Below are 24,798 nucleotides of genomic sequence, written 5' to 3' on the forward strand. Positions count from 1 at the left end.
TCTGTTCAGAAGACCATGTTCTTCTTGCCACCCTGTTTAGGAGCATGCTCACCCTTCAAGAATAGTCCTGCTCTGCTCTTCAGAAGACTCACACACTTGTAGCCACAGTTGAATGAGACCAGAACTTGACAAGTTGGGCCGAATATATTCCTTTTCCTTCATGGGTATAATCACAATGAGAAGCTCAATTTCTTTTATAAATCTTTTGAATTGGAGACCATATAAGTTCAGGGTCAAGATAGCCATACAACATAAAAACAAAGAAAGAAGTTTTCTATAAGGAGGACTACAACAGATTTGAGAAGTGATGATGGAGTCTGTGGGGACAGATTCTTGATAAAAGAAGTTAGATTGTAGTTCTTCACTTTTAGTTCTTGTCCCTGAGAGCCACACAGGGCCTCCCTGTGAGTTCTGTCCTTGAGAAGTCTTTGTAGCCATGATTCTACACTAAGGCAGAATTCAGGAGAAAAAAAGTCATTTTAAGGACATTTTAAATTAATCATACCTCATGTCGAGGCAAGGTTCCACTCAAGTGGTGTAGAAATCATGAGTATAAGTAGAATGTTGGCATCCACTGAGATTTATGTGATAGTTGGGAGAGTGAAGAACTGAGGTATCCTGGCGTTTCTAGGGAGAAAAATGAGTGGTGCAAAAGTGAAAAAGTGCAGCTTTGTTTTGTTCTGTTTTCAAAATAAATTATGGAAAAATTACTAGGAGCAAAGAGCTCAAGCCAATAGAAAAAGGAAACTGTGCTAAAGCAAGGTGGAGGTTAGAGAGTGTTATATACCCTGTGAAGTACAAAATGTTTCACTAAAGTCCAAGAGGAATGTTAAACTTCTACTTGTATTTTCTTTATTTTAAAACCATAATGTATAACTATATTCTGTTGTTAAAAACTATAATGTACATTTACAATGCACCTATGTTATAAAAGTGGTACATTTTGTAATTTATAAATAAATATACATACATTGTGAATGGGACTCAATATTTTATTGATAAAGGTATACAATAAAAAAAATTTGGAATCACAGTACTAAAGTATCAAGCAAGAAAGATGTTTATCCTGAATCCAATATTATAATAGGTATTGTAGAGTAAACCACATGAAAGCAAAATGTTTTGGCAAAGTAAAAATAAAAGAGTGGAAACAGATGTGTCTTAATGTGAAAGAACTATTACTTTTTAAAGTTTTTTCTCTTTCTTGAAACCTTTACTTCTCTCTTAATGAAGTGAGCTTTATGAAGCTGGGAGCAAAATAAAAACTCAATAAGCATTTTTTATATGATTACTTTTACAGACCAAAGATTTTTGGTCATCAATGACTGATCATAGTATATCAAAACCATGAGGTATGAAATAAAACACTTCTGTAAAGCAAGTGCCAGAAGAATATACAATGCTTTAAAAATTTTTTTTAAATAAAGCTTTTATTTTGAGTAATTGTTGAAATTCTCAAGATGAACTGGATTCAGCATCAGCTGCTCTCTGGGGTTTAAGTGTTTTTTCTTCATGAAATCCATGCTTGAATCTCCTATATGCAAGTTTTAGGTGCCCCACTCGCCCAGTTCCAGTGGTATTCTCTCTTCTAGCCTTTGCACTCTAGTTACAGTGTACACTACCGTGTCTTGCACTCGGCAGGGGAGCCACATTTACCACAAGTTGATTCCTGAAAGTGGCAGCCCTTAGAACCACAGTGGTGGCACAAAGTGTGTATCTTATTACAACGCTTTCCAAATAATGACTTAGCTTGTCACCTCTTCACTCATTGCCTTTCAGTATTTCAATGTCTCATTTCTTAATCAGTCACACAAAAAATAAAAAAGTCTCCTTATTTCTAAGGCTACATCAATCACTCCACCACCCACATTTGTGGTAGGAAAAGCCATACAGAAGACAGAAAATATCTTGTTCAAAATGCTGAGAAATTCTTGATGTTTTTACATCTTAAAGATAATGATAATAATGACTAATAACAATCAATTGAATAGGAACAGATTCATCTTTATGTGTTCTAGTGACCTTCTAGAGGTCACTAGAAGACAAGATTCTTAGTTCCTGTGAAAGCTTGGAGTTTTCTCTTTTGTTCTCCAATTGGTATAAATGTGGGAGTATTTAATAAAAAATGAGAGAGAGAGAGAGAGAGAGAGAGAGAGAGAGAGAGAGAGCTAGCTTTGGCATGATGAAGTGTGTGAGAAGTATACTTTATTAGTAGTAAAAGACATGAATTCTAGATGCTTCTGCATGAAGGCAGCTATGATCTGGAGAGTGGGTGGGATGGGCAGAAAGGAACAGGAGAATCAAGCTGAGTGGAAAGTACAGGTAGAAACCAGAGCCTAATAAAACTGCAGGATGATCATCTGAAGTAAGTTCCTTATAAATTGAGTATGAGTCATTGGTAAAGGTTAAAACAGTTTTGCATTTGCATCATCTTTTAGATTCTATGTGTGTGAACAACTGCATGTAATAAATTATATCTGGTAAGAAACTTCCTAGATGTTAAGTTATAACTAGTGGATTATTTTAAAATGCACTACCAGACTGCCAACTGGTTATAGTACTTACCTATTATTAATTTTGAGAATTGAATTGGTAGATTTTGTTTACCAGTGATTCCATGTTTTAATTCAGAAGTTTATCTAGACATTTCACATAAAAGTCTGACTTTCCTGAAGAGAGATAATCAAGTCTACACTAAAAATCTGTAATTGAGTTTATTGTGTCAAATATTATTTTTACATTTGCATCAATTTTAGTGAAAAACTTAATTCTTTACTTCTTCAATGCACTGTAAAAACTTATGTAGAGAGTTGATTTAGAACCCATATAATGCTGCCCTATTTGGCAAATCCATAGATCTATATATAAAAACTTCCAGGCAACATTTCTATCTAAGCAAAATCTAGATAAAGAACTAAATTACAACCAGAAGTGTGAGATTGAAACAATTATGACAAGCCTACAGTTGTATTTCATGTTTTCATAGGTTTATAGCTTTCCATAAACTAATCTTAACATATCTGAGGGATCAAAGTTTGATTTGTGCATAAGGTATTTATAGTGGTAAGAAAAAGTACTATATTTTTCTACCCCATTGTAAGGTTTATGGCTGATAACAAAAGACAAATTAATATGATAAAAACATGGTACATTTATTGGACTAAAACTTTAAGTGACACAGAAGCCTTCAAAAATAAAGATCCAAAGACCTCAGGAAAGCTGTATACAATATTTTTATGTTATGAAAAAAGTGAAAGGTCCTGGAAAAACAGGAATAAACCAAAAGAAGTATTCTCTGATAGCAGTAAACTGGGAAGAGAAGAATCAGTGAGAATCATTTGTTCAGATTCTTTTTTGTGTCACTTGTGACATATATGGGGCAAGAGACCTATCATATGCATGTCTTCTGATCTTTCAGAGGAGATTGACCACAGAATTCCTTTATAGAAAGTTATAATCCAGAAATTCAGAAAGTCTGAGTGACCTACAAGGTGACATATTTTAGAGTTTACTGGTCTGCACCTTGCAGGTTAGTTTTATGTGTCAACTTTGCTAGTCCACAGTACTCATTTATTTGGTCAGACAACAGTTTAAATGGTGCTATAAAGATATGGTTTATATGTGATTAAAATTTAAATAAATATGTACACTTTGAGTAGCAGATTCATAGTATGAATATCATCCACCAGCTGAAGGCCTTAAATGAAAAGATGAATATCTTCTAAAGAGGAAGGAATTCTGCACAAGGCTGCAATCTTGACTCTGCTGGAATTTCCAGAAAGCTGCAAGACTCAACTACAGATGTGAGATTTGCCGTAATCTGCCCTTCCTTGTATAGGATGTTTATATGCATGTTTATGTGTTTGTGCATGTGTGCACATGCACATGTTTGTACCTTCTCTTTGTCCTGTTTCTTTGGAGACAGATGGGGTTGCTTTATTTCTCAAATGATTAAATAAATTATATTAATATTATTTGGACAACAACAAAGTCTTGTAAACATATGTATTCACATATCAAACTTTTTACCAAGTTAATGAACATGGGTAGATATATCTCCAAGTCAATGCATGTCACCATGTAACCTAGTAGAAAGAGCAGAGCTATGTTGGTTTCATATTAAATGGTCCTGCAGATCGTTATTCACTTGGATTTGTTGTTAGTTCCAACACCTGCTAGTTAGGAGAAGCACTGCCAGCCCTAAAGAGAAGTCCTGACAAGGTTAGCCTTTTTATCCAGAGTATCCTTTTTGGAAATGCAGTTCAAGTATTTCCATGGCTGTGGTTAGTATACTGCTAGAAATTGTACCACGATTGAAGATTATTAGACATTTTCCAGATGCTGAGTCTAAATATGAATTCTATCTGAAAATTTCTCTGCTTAGCTCTACTAAGGTCCATGTAGTAATAATGAAGTGTTTTGTTTTGGCTGTTACCCAATGAAAACAAGTGTAAGAGTTTTTTCTGTCATTTTTTGATGGACTAATATTTAGTAAGTTATAAGGTCTTTCTCAATCAATATATTTAATTTTTTTATTTTAAAGAGAATAAAACAAAACAAAATAAAACAGAATAAAGCAGATCAGAATGAAACAATGCAAGCAACATAGGATTTCAAAACAAGACAACAAGAAATCAATAGTGGCTACTGTAATGTTTCTTGTTTTCTTCAAAATAGTTGTCCATTTCTTTACAAACAATGAATTCAAACAAGACAAAATAGTATAAAATGAATTAAAACAGAAGAATGAAAGCATTATTCAAAACCAAACAACAGGAAAATCAACAATGGCTCTCATAATGTCTCTTGTTCTCTTCAAAATAGATGTTCACACCTTCACATGCATTGAAATTAAATAATACAACACACTCAATAAAAAGAATAAAAAGCATTACTGTCAATCAATAGATTTAAGAAAATATTATCTTCTAAGATATCTACATTGTTAAATTATGAGATACTAAAAACCTAAGTTGAAGTTCTTTACTTGTATCTTTGCTCCACCAAATATTGCCTGAATTGCAAAATCAACTGCATGAGAGAGTTTCCTTTTCTATGATTGTTCTTTATTATTTCTTTGAATCGCTGACATAGGCCATGTTCTGCTGCTCAGAGAGGGTCATATTTATCCATTACATTGAAAATTTATGCCTTTATATTTTGTCAACTTTATAGTAAAGCAACTGGGAAAACATTTGTTGATTTTAGAGTTCATTTTTACATTGTTTCTAATTCTGGAATGAATCAACTGCAGCTTAAAATAAATTCATCCAGGCACAAAAAGACAAACTATGGAAATCCTCAGACCAATGACAGGCATTTCTTTCTCCATTTACCCTTTTTCACAGAGTTGTTCTTTTTGGTTATGAAACCATAGTACATATCTTGGACTTGAGTGCACTGGGATATTAGAATAAAATATAAAAATGTGATTCATATTTTGTTCCAGTCATGTCTCATGAAGTCTATTTTTAATGAAATGTTTTATCTTTCTAAAAGATTCAATCACTCCACAAATTTCAGTTATGCTGGTTTCTTATAACCTCCCTTCATATTCATATCAGAGAGGAGACTTACTTTTTGCAGGACCAAAAAAAAAAAAAAAACCCAGAAAAAAGAAAAATATTTCATTTTCTCTGCACCAGGTTGAACCGACAAACCCAAAGGGTAAGTTTAAATTGTCAAAAAAGGAGACACAGATTAAGAAATACCTCAGACTAAACATTTACACATTGTCTGTCTGGACTTGACTTTGACCAGTCTGTTTTAAAGTCTCTGGCAACAGGTACAGACAGCAGAGTCAGTGGTCCTAAGGGCTGCCAGCTCCCCAGCTAGGGACCTAGGTGGCCGTGGGCATCTGACTATTACTGGCAAAATTCAGAAAGACTAAATAAACATCAACATTTTGGTAAGGAAGCTGAGGAATTCCGGATGCAGCAACCCAGGGAGACAAAGGCTCTGGAAAGGAAATGGTAGCAGACACTGCTGCACCTCTTGGATAGACACTCGTACTTCCTACTGGAGGCATCCACTTGCCCCAGATTATGAGAGCTGCACAAACATCACTTTCACAGCCCGGCCCTGGAAACACATATTTTGATTCCAGAAATCCAGAAAGCCGACCAAAGGAGTCTACCTATGAAAATTCCTGGCTACTTTTCCTCAATCTTGAAACAAGAATGGCAGAAATATTTTTTCTTCCCTCAAGAAAGAGAATTCCACTGAGATGGACACTTGCAATTCTAGATAGGGCTGATTTCTAGAAGGCCATAGTCAGTTAAAAAAATATGCTGAACGTGGTAGTGCATACCTGTAATCTCCGCAGTCAAGAGGATAAGGTTGAAAGATTACTAGGGGTTTGAGTTCAGTTTGGGTTACATGGTGAATTCAAAACTAGCTTGAACTACAGGGCAAGACACTGTTTCAAAAAAACCAAACAGGAAAACAACAGAAACAAAGTTTTGCCAAGTGAAAAAGGAAGAGAATGGGGAGGCTGTTAAGATATATTATGTACAGCTACAAATTCCCTTTGATGAATGTAATTATTATGTATGTCAAAAATGTACTAATAAAATTCATAAAAAACTGAAAAAAACCCACATCAAACCAAACCAAAACAAAATTGTGTTTAGTAAGGTCACACACTTAGAGAAATGCCATGAATGTTTTTGAGCATTGTTATATGACATTTTAAAGGGAAAGAAACACATAGAGAAATGCCATGAATGTTTTTGAGCATTGTTATATGACATTTTAAAGGGAAAGAAATGCATTTTATAGGAAACGCAAATCAGAATACTTTTCAAATATACTATCTTGTAGATTATTGCTCCTCTGTCTAAATTTGTTAAGTGGAGAAGTTCTTTTTGTAAAATGTGGGAGAGCAGAATTCAAGCTAAAAGTTGTTAATGTTGGAAATAGAAATTATTCTTTTTGGAAGCTGTGACTTTCTTGATCTTATGCTGGTCACTGGGTGGATTTCCGAACAGGAATCCTCATGTTCTGTTTCCACTGCAGCAGAAGTCTTTCCTGTGTGGAGGGAGGGTTTCACAGCCATACTCTATTTTAATAAGTGTAAAAGTTCTGCTAGTATCATACAAAGTATCCTGAAAATAGTGACAATATGTGCTCTCAGAATTTTCTTGCAAAATAGTCAAAGGATTTCATTTAAAATCAAATTTAGTAAATTGAATAGTTCTAGCAAATAAGTTGTAACTTATTTAGGTAGAAAATGTTCCTTTTGGAGGTTTGTCACCCTGTTCACATTGGAATTTTCTGGAACACTAATGAATATTTTAAATCTTCAGACCTTACTTACAGGGAACAAAAGTTTTGTTTCTCTAAGAATTCTTAGGTATTTCAAGGTGGGTGGTGAAATCTTAAAATGAAGCAGAAGTAGACCTTACCTTGAAGAACAACAAATTCTGTGTACCAACTGAAATTAGTGTTTTCCTGGATAGGCATTTGGGAGTTAGAATATGCTAAATGGGAGTTCTTACCGAAAAATATACCTTTGTTATTTAAATTAGAATCAGGCTTGCTTTATAGATAGAATTGCTGATTTGTTTACGTTCCAACATAAACAGCCACATAGAGCTTGGTCTTGCTTTTTCCGCTTGCTGTCTGTATTTTTTAAGTCTACAGTTTATCTTTTGCAATGTCATGGAAGCACAGACTATGGCAGAAGAGCAATTAGAATAAAAGAGGTTTAGAAAAACTCCAGGAATGCTCCTTACTACTAAAAATTTATGATCCACACATTGAGTAATCTAGACTAAAATCATCTGAAAAATAAATTAAGAGTAGTTTATGGTTGTTGGTTTTTCTTGTTCCTCACAACACTGAGAAGAGTATGACCCATTAACTTCAGGGGAATTCTTGCTAGCACTGCACTCTGGGGTTGAGCCAGCCATTATATTGAAAGTGGGGTCCTTGTGCACTTGGACAGAATGAATTATGGACTGCCAGCCATTGTCAGTTAGTAGCTAAATTGCAGAGATCTTGGCATTGAGTGTTTAAAAATATGCTTTGGCTAGTCCTAATAGAGTTACTTTACTTTTAGAATACTTTGAAAACACAGAGTCATACAGCAAGGCCAAATTTGTGTTTGGCACAAGTTTATCTACTATATTCACTTGTATATTTTCATGGAATCTATCAGTATGTCTAAGCTTTTATACAGAAATGCATTATCCTTATATGGAAATGATTGGAAGAAAATCAATTTCCTCTGTATATTGGGGCTATGATAATGAAATGTGTAAAAGGATCAGGGGCTGGCTAAACTTGTAGAAAGGCTTGTGTATTATTTATCTTTTATTTCATATGTAAGAGTTTTTAAGCCAAACAGTAGTCAGGCAGGGATATTTGGTCTATTTTACACTGAATTCTCTCTCTCTCTCTCTCTCTCTCTCTCTCTCTCTCTCTCTCTCTCTCTCTCTCTCTCTCTCTTCTCTATGTCTCCTCTCTTTCTCTCCCTCCCTATCTCTCTCTATCATCTTGCATTTTCTATCATAGTATATACAATAGAATCTTTGTTGTGATGACAGTTTAGTGCTATATAAAGAAAGAAGAACTAAGACTGAGGGAAACTTAGTGTAGTCCAGTTCTACAAACTCACTGTATAATATGAACAAGCCATAATTATTGTGATTCCATGTCTTATTTTCAAATCAAAAGTTTGATTCTTTCTGAAATCTATTTAATTTTACAATTATTTATTTGCATAAGATGCAGAAAAGAAAATGGAAGATGGAGAAATACAATTAATAAATATATAATTTTCCATATTTCACTCTTCCCCAAATGTCATATCAGGGAAGATTCTTTTTATCAGCTTATGTCACTCAAATTCAGCATTTCCATGTTCAGACAGGTGAGGAACCAAAAAGAATGGCATAATCTCACTAGATTATTGGTGCATTCACTTTATATAAATACATTAAAGCAAGTCTAGGGACAGAAGTTCTTTTTTTAAAAATTTTATTTAAAGAAAGACTAAACAAAATAGAAAATTGGTAGAAACAATACATTCAGAGAAAAAAATAAACAGTAAGAAATCACTAGTTAATGTTTACATACTGTCCTTTTACAAATAGTTGCTTAAGATACAAAAGTGGAACATATGAAGTGGGAATTCCAGCAGCGAGACTGCAAAGTTCTGTTCAACTATCCAATAAAAACTTAGTAATATGGTTGTCAATCCTATACACTTAAACATACATGCAGTTATCCATATCTTCATATATATTGGGATTAAACAAACTAAAGCAGGCTAAAGTCATTCTGAATAAAGAATAATAGTATTGCTGGATTTCACATCATGACACTCCAGGACCAGCACTGGGTACTGTGGTTCTTTTTTTTTTAATTTTAATTTCAAGAAAGACTAAACAGAACAAAATGGGTACAAATAATACATACTTTTGAAGAAAAAAAATAAACAGTAAGAAATCACTTGTTGATGATTATAGATTGTCCTTTTATAAATAGTTATTCAAGATACTAAAATAGAGTATATAAAATGGAGATTCAAACAGTGAGACTGCAACCAGTGCTGTTCAACTATCCAACAAAAACTTAGAAATATGGTTATCAATCCTGTACACTTAAACATACATGAAGTTACCCATATCTTCAATTATGTTGACATTGAATAAACCCAAGCAGTCTAATATCACTCTGAACAAAGAATAGTACTATTGCTGGGTTTCACACTATGACACTCCAGGATCACCACTGGGTATTTTGCTGTCTCTTTTCCTTCAAAGTATCTGTTCATTGCATCATGTGTCATAAGATCACTTCTCATAAACTGTTTATAGATTCTATATATGCATGAGTCTTAACATGTATTTCTATCCTTTCTATGTTAGAGGGAGAAACGAAACAAAGCAAGACAAAGAAAACATATTTCTATAAACACATAAAATGAAAAAGACATATAAGATCATTGTACAAGGAGTTCGACCATAGTTCTTGTGTTGTCTCTTGTTATCTTCAATAGAATTGGCTATATATATCATCAGACATAGTATAATTGAATATATCAGTACATAACAGTATTAATAAAAACACAACTTTGTACATAGTATAAAACTTCTAAAGCAGGCAATTATCAAACCAGAATGTGTTTCATAGAGTCTTGTTATCTTCAGTATAGTTGCCTATACTCTCAGACTTGATACTATCAATCATATCATTTATGAATAAAATCTGTTGATACCAAATAGCAATCAAACAAATCAGATTTAACTAAGGTCTGTCATGATAAGACAGTATAAATCATACACGGTTCTAGATTAAGATAATAGGAAATTAAAGATGATTACTGTGCTATATCCTGATGTTTTTGGGATAGCTGTCTACGCCCTCAAATCTAATGCAAGTAGACAACTGGAACAGAATAAAATCTATCAAAAAAGAATAAAATCTTTCTAAGCAGAGTAGTGCGAGTAATGTAGATTTTAAATCCTGATACACTATTATCAATATCTTCTGCCATCTTTTTTTAAGACTCTCCCTCCCCTTTCACATACCCATGGTACACTGTGCATTTTTGGGTTTCATCAAGACCCTTGGTTTTAAATTGGGGCGGGGGCAACGTGCTATTTATCTAAGTGATTCTGAACCTTCTCTCTCCTGGACTTGATCTCTAATTGTATTCCTTTACCTATTAAAGCCTGTCTTTCCAACCTATTCACAAATACTGCTCTAGTTTCCCCTATTACTCTCTGATTCTCTGTCACAAAAATCATTGTTTTCTCTTATTTGATTTTCACTCCATGTACTCTTTTTCATGTTAATTACATTTCCTATAAATAGCATCTCGGTTGACCCTGTCTCCTGATCTACTCAACGTGTGGTTCTTTTTGTTTTTTAAATTTAGTGTATCAAGGTCATCTATATTAGAGATTATAACCAACCTTCTCTGACTCATTTCTGTTAAGCTCTTTTTTTTTTTTACCATCAGTTGTCTGCTTATCTTCTTCATTCTGTTTTCTGCTCCATTCATTGAGGCTTCTCTACCATTGTTCTTGGAATCCGAGTACTTTTCTCTCTGTCTAGAATGCCCTGCAGTATTCTCTGTAGAGTTTGGTGGTTGTCAATTTCCCAAGTTCCTCTTTGTCTTGGAAGCATCTTGTTTTTCCATTAATTTCTTGAGACAGTTTAGCAGGGTATATCACTCTGGGCTGGAGGTTATTTTCTTTTGGGGTTTGTAATATATCACTCCAGGCTCTTCTTGACTTGATGGTTTGTGTCGAGGAGTCTGCCATTCTTTTTTTTTTTTTTTTTTTAAAGAAAAGGAAACAAAAAAAATACATGGAGATAAAAAAAGGGTAGAAATAATACAAACTTACAGAAAAACAAATGGTAAGAAATTGCCGGTTGATAAGTTACACATTGTCATCTTAGAAATAGCTGTTCATGTTATAGAATTAAAGTATTTAGAATGACATTCAAAAAGTGACACTACAAACCGTTCTGCTCTATGATCGAACAAAAGCTCAGTAATATGGTTATCAGTCCTACACATTTATTTTACATCTCAAAGAGGGTAAGATTAAACATATCAAAACAGAACAAAGCAGTTAAAAAAACAATTTAAAGAAATACAGATTTCGAAGAAGTCCACTGAAGATCTTCATTGTCTATCTAACTGTCTCTAGTTTCTTACAAATAGTTGTCCCCATCTTCACCCACTTTATATACTTATTGCATATTATAGGACTAATCAAATCATTGGAGGCTTTTTAGGTCCTCAAGTTCCAAATTAGGGAAGACAATAGTAACTACCATCGCATCTCTCATTCTCTTTGTGATAGCTGTCCCCATCTCTACATATGCTGAAATTGAACTCAAGAAACCAGTCCAATGTCATTCTAATCAGTGAACAATAGTATTGCTAGAATTTATATCACAATGCTACAAAATTAGCCTCGGGTTTCTTAGCGTCTCTTCCTCAGAGTATCTGTTCATTTCATCTTGCATTATATAATCTGTTCCCGTAAATAATTAAAACAAAACAAAACAAAACAAAAACAAACAAACCCATGTGTGAATTTCTACATATGTATCTATCCTCTCTGTATTATAGGGAATACCAAGTCATAGCAAGACAGCAAACAATTTCCTAGAAAAACATGCAATGGATAAGACATATAAGACCACAATATAGATGATCTTCTGTAGTTACTATGTTTTCTCTTGTTATTTTCAATAGATTTGACCACAATACTGGCTTATTATAGTTAAATATAGTATCACCTATTTTTATAAAAACTTAACTTTGACAGCATTGTAGGATTTGAGAGCTGTTACTAGCTAATAACAGTATGGATATCCTTTACATCTTGTCACCCTCAAAGTAGTTGCCTCTACTTTTAGGGTTGATACTAACAAGTATACCAATTTCAAATAAAATCAGCCAAGGCCAACCCATAGTCTTATGATTCAGATTCAATTAAGATCAGTCATAGTAAGACAATGTAAGTATTGCAGGATTTCAGTTTAAGTTAATAGGAAAGTAAGGATAGTTACCATGGTATAACCTGCTATTTTTGGGTCAAGATGTCTGTGCCCTCAAATCTGACATGAGTGCACAGACCAGTACAAATTAAATTCAAACTAAATATGGCAATAAACCTACTGTATCTTTTAAATCCTTATACACCATTAACAATGACCTCTGCCTTTTTAAAAATAGTTTCAGAGCTGTCTATACTAAAGACTATAGCTTACCGTCTCTGCCTCATGTCTGCTACTCCACTTTTCTGCTATAATTTGTCCACCTTATTCCCTCATTCCACTGTCTGCCCCGTTCACTGAGGCCTCTCTGCCACTGTTGCTGGAATCCTGGTATCTCTTCCTCTCTTTCTCTGTAATGTCCTTCAGCACTCTCTGTAGGATTGGATTGGTGGCCATGAACTCCCACAGTTCCTCCTTGTCTTGGAAGTATCTTATTTCTCCATTAATTTGAGAGAGAGTTTTGACAGGTATATGAGCTTAGGTTGCATATTATTTTCTTTCAGGACTTGGAATATTTCTCCCCACTCCCTTCTTGACTTAAGAGTTTGTGTTGATAAGTCTGCTGTTATTTTGATAGTTTTCCCATTGTAGGTAATCTGCATCTTTTCTCTGGCTGCTTTTAATATTCTGTTCTTTTGGTGGATTTCTGGAATCTTGATTATTATATGTCTAGGCATAGATCTGTTTTGGTTGTAGGTAGCTGGTGTTCTGTATGCCTCTTTTATCTGGGTATCATTTCTTTTTGCAATACATGGGAAATTTTGCTTTAATATATCTGTGAATATTCTTTGTATTTCATTTTTGGTTGCTCCTGTTTCCTCACTCACATTCTTTATTCTTAAGTTATGTATCTTTTTGTCATCTTCTAGTTTTTGAATTGCTTCTTTCTGGTTCCTTGTTATTTTTAAGAGGCTTTTTCTTTCACGATCATATGCCATAAATCTCTCTTCAAGTTTCAGAAGGCTGTCTTTAGTTTCTGTCAGGATATTTTGCCAGTGTTCAATGGAGTTTTTAATTTCCTGGTATTCTCTTTGGATCTGTTTCATGTATTCTAAGCTATGTTTAAATTCTTCTTCAGAAGTTTCTCTTTCTTTTCTGATTTCCTCAGTTCTTCCATCTGTGTTCTCTTGGGCAGGGCTTGGCATTTCTTTAATTAATCTCTTTATATCTTGCCTCACTTGGATCAGGAGTACAGCTTTAAATTCTTCTATGAGATCATGAAGGTACTTTTTAATTTCGGCTGATGCTGTGTCGAGCAATGGATGGTTACTGTGCTTGTTCTCTTCAGTGTTTACTTCTCCTGGGCTTATTTTCTCATGTTGGGCAGTTGGAGATTTTTAAAAAATTTTTATTTCTTGTCATGTTTTTGGTTTCTTTCAGACTGTCCTGGGGTTCTCTGGCCCTCTCCGAATTGCTTAGGGCCTTTCAGAAGCATGCTGACTTGAGTTCTTGCTGTCCTCCCCAATTTGCTGTTATCTGGGGTAGGCTGGGATGCAGGGGCCATACAGGCTAGTCTCCAGCCTCTGCGCCAGTCAATCCATAATTTAGGCTGTACTTTCTGGATGTCACTGAGTTGTGACTATTTTGTATCTGCTTATTGGACCCCAAGCAGAGGCTTGGTTTAGCCCCAGTAGCTCCTGCCGGTTCTCTTTGTACCAGAAGCAGCTGACTAATGTCACTATGGCACAGGGTTCTGTTCTCTCCCAGCTGTTCTCTTTCAGACCTCTCTGTGACAGGAGCACCAGAACAGCAGATCTGCCCAAATCCAAGATGTCTCCCACTAGTTCTCTGTATGATGCTGAAGCCAGCATGTACTCAGGGTCTGCCCAATTTCAAGATGTCTTCCACCGGCCCTCCCTACAGGGGGACTCAGTGATGCCACTGAGCTGTAGGTTCTGCCCAACTCTAAGATGGCTGCCACCAGACTCTGTGTTATTGATGTCCCCATGGTGGCGGGCACTTCCCAGTTCCAAGAAGTTCTCTGGCCAACCCCAGCAGCCACAGGGTCCCCAGTACTCACCAGGGTCCAGCGCAGGTCTTCTTCCTGGGTCTACCGCACACCACTCCGCCCACCTTTTCCGTGCTCCCGGCATAGCGCGGACCAGTCAGAAATCTGCTCAGCATTCGGCTTTGGAGCTCCAGAGCCATTCACGATCTTCTCTGGTACAGCGGGGCAGTCTTGGCTGCTTCTTGGGGTCCCAGGTCTCAGTTTCCAGCAGTCACCAAAAGCCAACACAGCTTTTCCTGTTGGGTTCATGGGTCAGTTTGTTGATTTAAAGGCGCGGGATTTGCAGCCTCCTGTTATCAGCCTTCACAGTCTCAGCATGACTTTAAATCCTCCAGCTGAACTGTCTTGGTTAATAAGAATCGTTATCCATTTGTCTGGCCCTCTCCATGTTGTCATATTCTAGCTTCTAATATGATTTCTCCGGAGAGACTCTACGCCCGATCCCCTAGCAAGCCGCCATTTTCTCCAGAAGTCGAGAAGTCTGCCATTATTCTGATGGGCCTTCCTTTATAGGTTATCTGTTTCTTGTCTCTAACAGTTTTTAATATTCTGTTCTTATATTGAATTTTTGGAATCTTGATTATTATAAGGCTGGGTATAGCTCTGTTTTGGTTGTAGGTGGCTGGAGTTCTGTATGCCTCATACATCTGAATATCTTTTCCTTTTCCTATGTTTGGGAAGTTTTCTTTAATTATTTTTGTGAATAACCTTTGCAGTTCCTTTGGTTGTACCCCTGCTTCTTCATTCACATTCTTTATTCTCAAGTTATAGATCCTCTTGTCCTCTTCTAGCCTTTGTATTATTACTGCTTGTTTCCTTGTTATTTTTAAAATGTTTTTCCTTTCATAATCTCACATTGAAAAACTGTCCTCCAGTTTGGATAATCTATCCTTAGTTTCTTTCAAGCAGATCTGTCATCCTTCCATAGAGTTTTTAATTTTCTGGTAATCTCTTTGAATCTGCTTCATGCATTCTATATTTTCGTTATATTCTTCATCAAACGATTCTCTCCTTTGTTTGAGTTCCTCCCTTCTTCTGTCTGTGTCTGCTTGAGGGGTGTTTAGCATCTCTTTTTTAAATCTTCTTATATCTTCCTTTACTTGGCTAAATATTTCACTTTTGAACTTGTCTGTGAGGTCCCAAAGATATCTCCGTGTCCATTGCTGCCGTGTCTGATATTGCATGTTTGCTGTTCTCGTTCTCCTTTGTATTTAACTGTCTTGGATCAATGTTCTCAGGGTTGGGACCTGGGGACTTTGTTGTTTTTTCCTCTTCCCATCTTTTTGTTTCTTCCAGGAGGCCCAGTTTATTTCTTTGTTGGTTACAATTCTTTTGAAGCATGCTGGGCAGGTGATCCTTCCCACTGCAGTGTGCTAGTGACACAGGGGCACAGTGTGCAGACAGGGGCAGCCTATGCTGACCCTTCCCCTTCAAATCAGTCAAGCTACTGAGGCCTGCAGTGTATTACTATGTGCCACCTCCCCTCCGGCTCAGTCAAACTTCTGAGGCTTCACTGCCTTAGTGTGGTTAGTGTATGCTGCCTCTATAGGGAATTGATTTTGGATAACCTATTGTGTCCCAGGCAGGTCATGTGACCCAGGCCTAGCTCATTCCACCAATCCCGTTCAGGAAGGCAACAAATGACAGAAGTCACTCCTGCCCTTTGTACTTGCCAGTCCTGCCCGGTTCCAGAATGTTATCCGCCAGGGCCCCCCTTTCTGTGGAATGGCTCCACTCCAGTCACTCACCACAGATTGATGTAGGTTTCCCACCAGCTCATCTCTTCATTCGGCTGGTGGACCCCTGACCTCATTGTGATTGCACCTCCAGTGAGTCGAAGTGACGGGACCTCAGATGCTCAGCAAGTTGCCCACTGGGGCAAGAGCACTGAATCTTTAGCTGTTCCAATAAATAGGACCAGGAGTGCATCTAGGGACAGAAGTTCTGACTCAGTCCAAGGACTTCAATCTCTTCTCAGTCTCCATGATAAAGACATCTGGGTTTGGCCAATTTTTTTAATAGTTCTCCGTTTATAAAATGAGGTACTATCTAATCATTTACTGCTCTGACATCCTATAGGCTATTAAAAGATATAGTGTATTTTGGCCCCAGGACAGAAAAAAAAATGGTCACTTTTTTTTCTAAAGACATATTCTCTTTTGCAAAATTATTCACATAATTCAATTTTTACTACTACTTATAGCAAGTGATCATTTTCCAGTTGTGTTAATGAGCCCAACATCTCTCAACTCCTCCTGTTCTTTTAAGCCATGCTCACCAGATTTAGGTAATGTCTTATACATCAGTTGCCTCTCAGGTTTACTAGGCCTCCCTTAAGTCCAGAATGTATATGTTTTTAAGCACTACGTACTTTTCTGGTTACATCACAGAAGTGTCTTCTTAAGAAAAAACAAATTTTCTGTAGTAAGTCCTCCGACCCTGGTATAATCTGTATTAGTTTACTAAAATGGCCACAACAGAGTGCCATTAAACTAGGCATCTTAGATAACTGTCTCAATGATTTGGAGGGTAGAAATGTGAAACTGAGTCAGCAGAGTTGGTTTCTGTATTTTTTACATTATAACAAATTTTTTACCTTTTTATCAACAAAGCATTTTAGTAAGCTCCTTGTTTCTGTGACTTGGTGCTTTTTACATCGTCCAAGGAAAAATTTACATCTTTTCTCCCTTAGTCTTCAATATGCATGTGTCAGCAGTCACTGTAATTTGTTTCTTTGACTTTTCTCACTTCTTCACCACATGTAAGAGAAATTGTAGGCATTTGTTTGAAGTATTTCTTAGTGGGGTGGTATCCCTCTATTTGTTTATCCATAGAAATATCTAGGACCTGTACTTTTAAAAAAGGGAAGAACAAGAGCTAAGGTTTACCAAACATAAAGCTTTTCATAGATACTCTACAGAGGTTGTTCTGTGATAATATTGAGGTATTTTTGTTTATGAGCAAATTAAAAAACAAGCTAAAGAATTCATTTGTGATAAAAAAAACTAATAACAAAGTAGAAGGAATTTCTAATGCTCTTTGCTTTCCAGGAAGAACTGCTGAACTTTAACAACAGTTAACTGATAATAATAATGATGATGATATTGATATTTATTGACCGCTCGCTTTGTATGAAGGCCTGTCCTAATAGTGCTTTGTCTGCTTATCATTACAACTCTAAGGAAGGAGCAAATCTTGTTTTACAAGATGAAAATGTTGAGGCTTATGATAAAATAATCTGACTAATGTCTCCTAACTGGGAGTTAGTAAAACCTATATTCGAAGTCAGTCAGCTGGAGTTCAGATCCTTTCCTTTTAACTATATGCTATATTTGAAAGTGAAAATATTACACATAATTTTAAGTCAGTCAAAACCATCTATAATGTTCTTAATTAAAATTGCATTATATAAATACTGTACATCTTTTCATAATATCTAGCCAAGTATAGGGCACAGAAATTATGTTCAGTACATCCTTTGAGTAACTTGCTCATAATTAAAAGCCATTCATTTACAAGCAACCAGATGAATGTATTTCTTAAAACAAACACAGTTAAAATAGTCATCACTGAATTTTGGGTTGGCAAAAATATTCATTGCAGAGTTTAAAGACTTATGTTCTAGCCCTTTTTTGTTACTAATACCTGCTTACTCCATATCCACATCTTAAATTTATTTATTTTGGTGCTGGGGATTGAACTCATGACTTCACGCATGCCAAGCAGGAACTTATGCTGCTGAACTAAACCCAGGAAACTCACATCTTAAATTTAAAGGCTTAATTTTGACATTTTTTTTAATGGCTTGGGTTTTATTATGTATTTATTTGTTTGTTTTTTTGTCTTTTTTCAAGACCTGTTCTCACTATGCAGTTCAGGTTGGCCTTGAGCTCACTTTGTAGCTCAGGCTGGTCTCGATGTCTCAATGATCCTCCTGCCTTTGCCTCCAGAGTGTTCATGGCTTGGGTTTGAAATTGTTCTAAAATGCACACTCCACATTTTGTAGTTCTAATAATATTTTAATTATGACAGAAAACCTTTTAACTTCTAACAATAATGCATAATGCATTAATTATTATAACTGTCTTTTTTTTACCTGATTTGAAAATCTATTTAATTGTTATCTTTAATTTTTCTCTCTTTTTAAACTAAAAAATTGCCTTCTAGTTAACACCAAAGAAGATTTGGAATGTCAGTTTCAACATAGCTGTTTTATTCCGTGGTATTTAAGGGTACAAGTAATGTATCTCAGGCTGTGATTGACCTATATATTTAAAGTGTATATGTACATGTGTGCATGCATGCATGCGTGTGTGTGTGTGTGTGTGTGTGTGTGTGTGTGCTCAAGGGTATGTCCTTGGTCAAATCTAATTTAATCTGTATACTCCTTCAGAAATACATGTGTGCTCATTGTTGAGCCATATTACTTAAAAAATTGCTTGATAGTGCATGCTATCTTGTCTCCTATCATTCTCCTAACATTTAATTTTCCAAACTTGAAAATTTATGTACACAAAAATTTATAGCTGGTGAGCTATAGTGCATCTATTATATACTGAAGATCATAAATACTACTTTTATATTTTATACATTTATTATTAAATTTTATTCAGTGTTTTGTATTTAAGTACAAATTTTTAGTGTTAAACATTTCTTCCCTACACATTTCAGGCTGTGTAAGGAAGGTATTTACCTGAATTATCTCCTTTAATTTCCACATAATAACTTTAGAAAGTAGGCCATATTGAACACTCCATGTTACAGATAAGTGAACTTAAATAGAAAAGCCATGGAACTTACTCAAAAACATACAACAAACCCACCATCTGAATCAATATAGTCAGATCCCCAAACCAACCAAATTTACTTTGAAAAAACATATTAATAACTTTCACTTAATGATTTAATATAAAACTATTAAATTAATATACTTCAACAATGAGAGGTAACATGTCCTGAAAATCTTGTTTCTTAACTCCAAGTTTCTTGAGTTGCTTTCTTAAACCTAGTTGTTACCAACCTTCACTTAATTTTCAGGCTTAATCTTGGTCTCCATGAAATGTTCCTCTTAGATATAACCTAAAACTTTCTGATTTTTGTGAATTCTCTGAAAATTAACTCTCTGCAAATCAATAATAAAATGTCACATTTTAGGACTAAGTAGAGGTTAAAGCATCCTGAGTATATATTGCCACAAGTACACTTCTAAATTAAAATTGGACAAGAAGATGAAGCCATGGTCTATATTATGGGTTCAAAGCAATACTCTGTAAGTTAACAATAGAAGATTAACAATGCCTGCTTATTGCTCTGTTGTACATTCTCTATATTCAACTGAAAAGACAAAAATTTTATATAAACATGTTGTAGCTTTCATTTTCAAATAAATATGATCAATTCAAAGTTATTCATAAGTTATCTTTTCATAGCCTTCATCCATTCTTCTGTTGAGTAGTTTTCTTTTTCTTACTAATTTATAGGAATTCTGCATTTCATATTTTATATAACAATTCACTTTTGGTTCTAGCCATTACTAGTATTTTATCATGACCTATGTTTTGGCATTTACCTTAGATGTTTTGTCAAATAAAAAACTAAGCTTAGATATAAAATACATGAAATCATGTAAAACACATATAATTAATTACCTTCATGTTTTTGCTTCATGTATTTTGATTAAGTAACTCTCTATTACTGTATATTATAAAAATTATTTTCAGCAAACAAAAATTTAAAATTTGGCTTCCATATTTAGCTTTTAAATAATTTCTATGTTTATCAACCAGATATCATTTATATGTCAATCATCATATGGTTATGCTAGTCAGCTTTATATTGCTGCAACAAATACCAGAGCTAGTGAACTTATAAACAAGAGATTTATTTTGGCTTCAGTTCATGGTTAACTGGATATGTGGCTTTGTACCCATGGCAAGTTAAGACATTGTGGCAGGAATATGGGAAGCAAACTGCTTACGAAGGACCTGGAAAAAGAAAAGAGGGACAAGAAATGACAGTAGTTCCAAAATTCCCTTCAAGGTCTGTGAACTAAATAAAACTTTCCTCTTTTAACTTTGGGTGTAAAGTATTTTGCCTCAGCAATGAAAAGTAAGACAAGTACCATCCTGGCAGCCACACTTTAACACCAGGGCTTTTGGAGGATATTCCAGATCCAAACTATAGAAGCAGTATTCTTACTATATCGGTAAGTAGATATATACAACATGGTGTTTCATACACTTTTTTTCATTAATGAGACAAAATACTCAACATCTACAGCAATGTGACTGATCCCTGTGCTGCTGCACTCCAGCTGCTGTGTGCAGCGATTCTGGGCTGCCAGTGAGACCTGTTGCCACAGGCCTGGCAGTGACTCGGTGCCCACTGGCGGCCCCACCACTGACTCCACCATGGCCACTGACCCAGAGGGAAGGCAGTGCAAAGTCTGCTGCCATTGCTGTCGCTGTGGCCATTCTCCAGCTGCTGCCACCCGGAGGGGAGGTGACAAGTAATACAGTGCAGGACACAGCACTTGACTGACCCAGAGGGGAGGGACCAGCATATGCTGTCCCTGTCTGCAACTCACTAGCACACTGCAGTAAGAAGGGTCATCTAGCCAGCACGCTTCAGAAGAATTGTAACCAACAAAGAAAGAACCTGGGGCCTCCTGGAAGAAACAAAAAGATGGGAAGAGGAAGCAACAACAAAAAGTCCCCAGGACCCAACCCTGAGAACATTGACCCATGACAGGTAAATACAAAGGAGAATGAGAACAGCAAACATGCAATATCAGGCATGGCACCAGTGAACATAAAGAGATATATTTGGGACCTCATGGATGAGTTCAAAAGTGAAATATTTAGCCAAATAAAGTAAGATATAAGAAAATTCATTAAAGAGATACTAAGCACCCTCAAGCAGACAAAGATGGAAGAAGGGAGAAACTCAAAGCAGAGAACCATTTGATGAAGAATATAGAAAAAATATAATATACATGAAGCAGATTCAAAGAGAGCACCAGGAAATTAAAAACTGTATGGAAAGATGGCAAATCAGCTTGAAAGAAACTAAGGATAGATTATCCAAACTGGAGGACAATTTTGCATTGTGGGAGTATGAATGGGAAAACGTTTTAAAAATAACAAGGAAAACAAGCCATACCAATACAAAGGATAGAAGATGACAAAAGGATCTATAACTTGAGAATAAAGAATGTGAAAGAAGAAGCTGGGATACAAACAAAGGTACTACAAAGGTATTCACAGAAATAATTAAGGAAAACTTCCCAAACATAGGAAAAGGAAATGATATTTTGATATATAAGGCATACAGAATTCCAGCCACCTACAAGTAAAAAAGAGCTACACCCAGGCATATAATACTCAATATAATAACAGAATATTAAAAGCTGTTAGAGACAAGAAACAGATAACCTCTAGAGAAAGCTCATTAGAATAACGGCAGACTTCTTGACACAAACCATCAAGTCAAGAAGAGCCTGGAGTGAAATATTGCAAGCCCTGAAAGAAAATAACCTCCAGCCCAGATTTATATACCCTGCTATATTGTCTCTAGAAATTAACAGAAAAAGAAGATTCTTCCAAGAAAAAGAGAAACTTGGGAAATTCACAACCACCAATCTAACTCTACAGAGAATATTGCAGGGCATTCTAGAGAGAGAGAAAAGTACTAGGATTCCAGGAACAGTGGCATAGAGGCCTCAATGAATGGAGCAGAAAACCAATGAAGAAGATAAGCAAACAACTGATGGCAAACAAGAGCATAACAGAAATGAGGCAGAGAAGATTTTATTCAAAATTGATATGATTGCTAGTATCAAGTCTGAGAGTACAGGCAACTACACTGAAGGTGATAAGACTCTACAATACACATTCTGGTTTGATAACTGCCAGTTTTTGAAGTTCTATACTATATACAAAGTTGTGTTTTTATTAATACTGTTATGTACTGATATATTCAATTATACCATGTCTGATCATATAGCTAATTCTATTGGAGATAACAAGAGACAACACAGGAATCATGGTAGAACTCTTTGTACAATAGTCTTATACATTTTTTTTCATTTCATGTGTTTATAGGAATATGCTTTGTTTTTCCATGCTTTGTTTTGTTTCTCTCTCTAATATAGAAAGGATAGAAATACATGTTAAGACTCATGCATGTGTAGAATCTATAAACAGTTTATGAGAACTGATCTTATGACATATGATGCAATGAACAGATACTTTGAAGAAAAAGAGACACTAAAATACCCAGTGGTGATCCTGGAGTGTCATAGTGTGAAACCCAGCAATAGTACTATTCTTTGTTCAGAGTGATATTAGACTGCTTGGGTTTATTCAATGTCAACATAATTGAAGATATGGGTAACTTCATGTATGTTTAAGTGTACAGGATTGATAACCATATTTCTAAGTTTTTGTTGGATAGTTGAACAGAACTGGTTGTAATCTCAGTGTTTGAATCCCCACTTTATATACTCCACTTTAGTATCTTGAATAACTATTTGTAAGAAGACAATCTATAATCATCAAGTAGTGATTTCTTACTGTTTATTTTTTTTGAAATTATGTATTATTTCTACCCATTTTCTGTTTTGTTTAGTATTTCCTTAAATTAAATTTTAAAAAGGCAGTACAGTACCCAATGCTGATCACAGAGTGTCATGATGTGAAATCCAGCAATACTATTATTCTTTGTTCAGAGTGATTTTAACCTGCTTTAGTTTGTTTAATCTAAACATAAATGATGATATGGATAACTGCATGTATGTTTAAGTGTATAGGATTGACAACCATGTTATTAAGTTTGTTGGACAGTTTAACAGAACTGTTTGCAGTCTCACTGTTTGAATTCCCACTTTACATATTCCACTCTTGTACAACTATTTGTAAAATGACAATATGTAAACATTAACTTGTGATTTCTTACTGTTTATTTTTTTCTCTGAATGTATGTATTATTTCTACCTATTTTCTGTTTTGCTTAGTCTTTCAATAAAATTAAAAAAATACTCACTATCTGAAGTTAAAGGAAGGAAGGAAGGTTTATTGTAGCTTGCAATATTTAGAGGTTTGAGTTCACAGTTAGTAGGCTCCCACATAGAGTGCCTTGTCAGAGGGCTGTCAAAGAGGAGAAACAATTCATGGTGGGCTGAGGGCAGCAAAGGAGAAGGCAGCAAGTAGCAAAGTAGTAAAACTGTAAGAAACAACATTAGTCTTGTTTCTGTCCTTTACATTCTACCCAGGATACATGCATAGCACTCACACTGAGGATAAGCAAGTGATCAGCAGACTCATTTAGTAAACACACACCCTTGATCCCAACATCACACACTTTATCTTAGCATCACACACTTCAGATCCAGCCCCTCTGAAAAGTCCTACATATGAGCACATGTCTTTGGGGGATGTCTAGACACAAGCCACAGCACGTGGAATAGTATATTCTTTCTCTGGCAACAATACTCCTTTTTTAAGTACCTGTGTCAGAAAAGGAAAGTCTAGACTATATATTTTGATTGTGGTGATTTTTACCATTTGTTGCATCAATATCACATTGTTTTAACTATGAAATATCTTGTTGGAAATGAACTTTATTCGAGATTTTTTTTGCTGTTCTTACTTCTTTTTTACTTTACAGATATTTTATGATTAACTTCTCACATTAAAACCTATCTGGGGCAGCCACTGGCCTACCCCTTGGCCTGGACTGCATATCCTGTGCCATACACTTTCTGTGCACTCTGCAACACATGGATTGCCAAGCTGGCCTGCCCCTTGGGGACCTCCCCCACCTCCTAGATGAAGTACTGCTGTTGATCTTTGGCTCCCATCCCTTCTCACAGAACCTTAAGTACAGTGACTTCACTGTGCTGGCTTGATGGGACACTCAGGAACCCAAGCAGAAGACCTCAGCATGCCGCAGTCAATGTGGTGAGTTTGCCCCTAGAATAGAGGTCTGAAGTGGGTAAATAGGAACAGTAGTGAAGCTCCCATCAACTGTAAGACCTAAGCAAGCTTGGCAAGAGGGTGGGTGATCCCCTCCTCCACACAGAGAATATCAGACAGGTTGAGGAGTGCAGCAATAAGGCCTCCCCCAACTTGGAGGAAATTAAAAGAGATTATGAGACACTTAGTGACACAGTAGGGCCTCAGCTGACACAAACACTATACATAGGGAGATCTGGTGAACTGCAACAACTTGAAGACATAACAATAACAGGAACTAAGAATTGA

At 35.7% G+C, this 24,798-nt stretch overlaps 1 pseudogene; it reads right to left on the minus strand.

The window, feature by feature from the left end:
- Window positions 1–1,455: 1,455 nt before the first annotated feature.
- Window positions 1,456–14,621, minus strand: LOC111756631 (large ribosomal subunit protein eL37-like; annotated as a pseudogene).
- Window positions 14,622–24,798: the final 10,177 nt, after the last annotated feature.

This window comes from Cavia porcellus, unplaced genomic scaffold (assembly GCF_034190915.1).
Source record: "Cavia porcellus strain 051 isolate PalLab524CR breed Dunkin Hartley unplaced genomic scaffold, mCavPor4.1 scaffold_15, whole genome shotgun sequence".
NCBI classification, from domain to species: domain Eukaryota; kingdom Metazoa; phylum Chordata; class Mammalia; order Rodentia; family Caviidae; genus Cavia; species Cavia porcellus.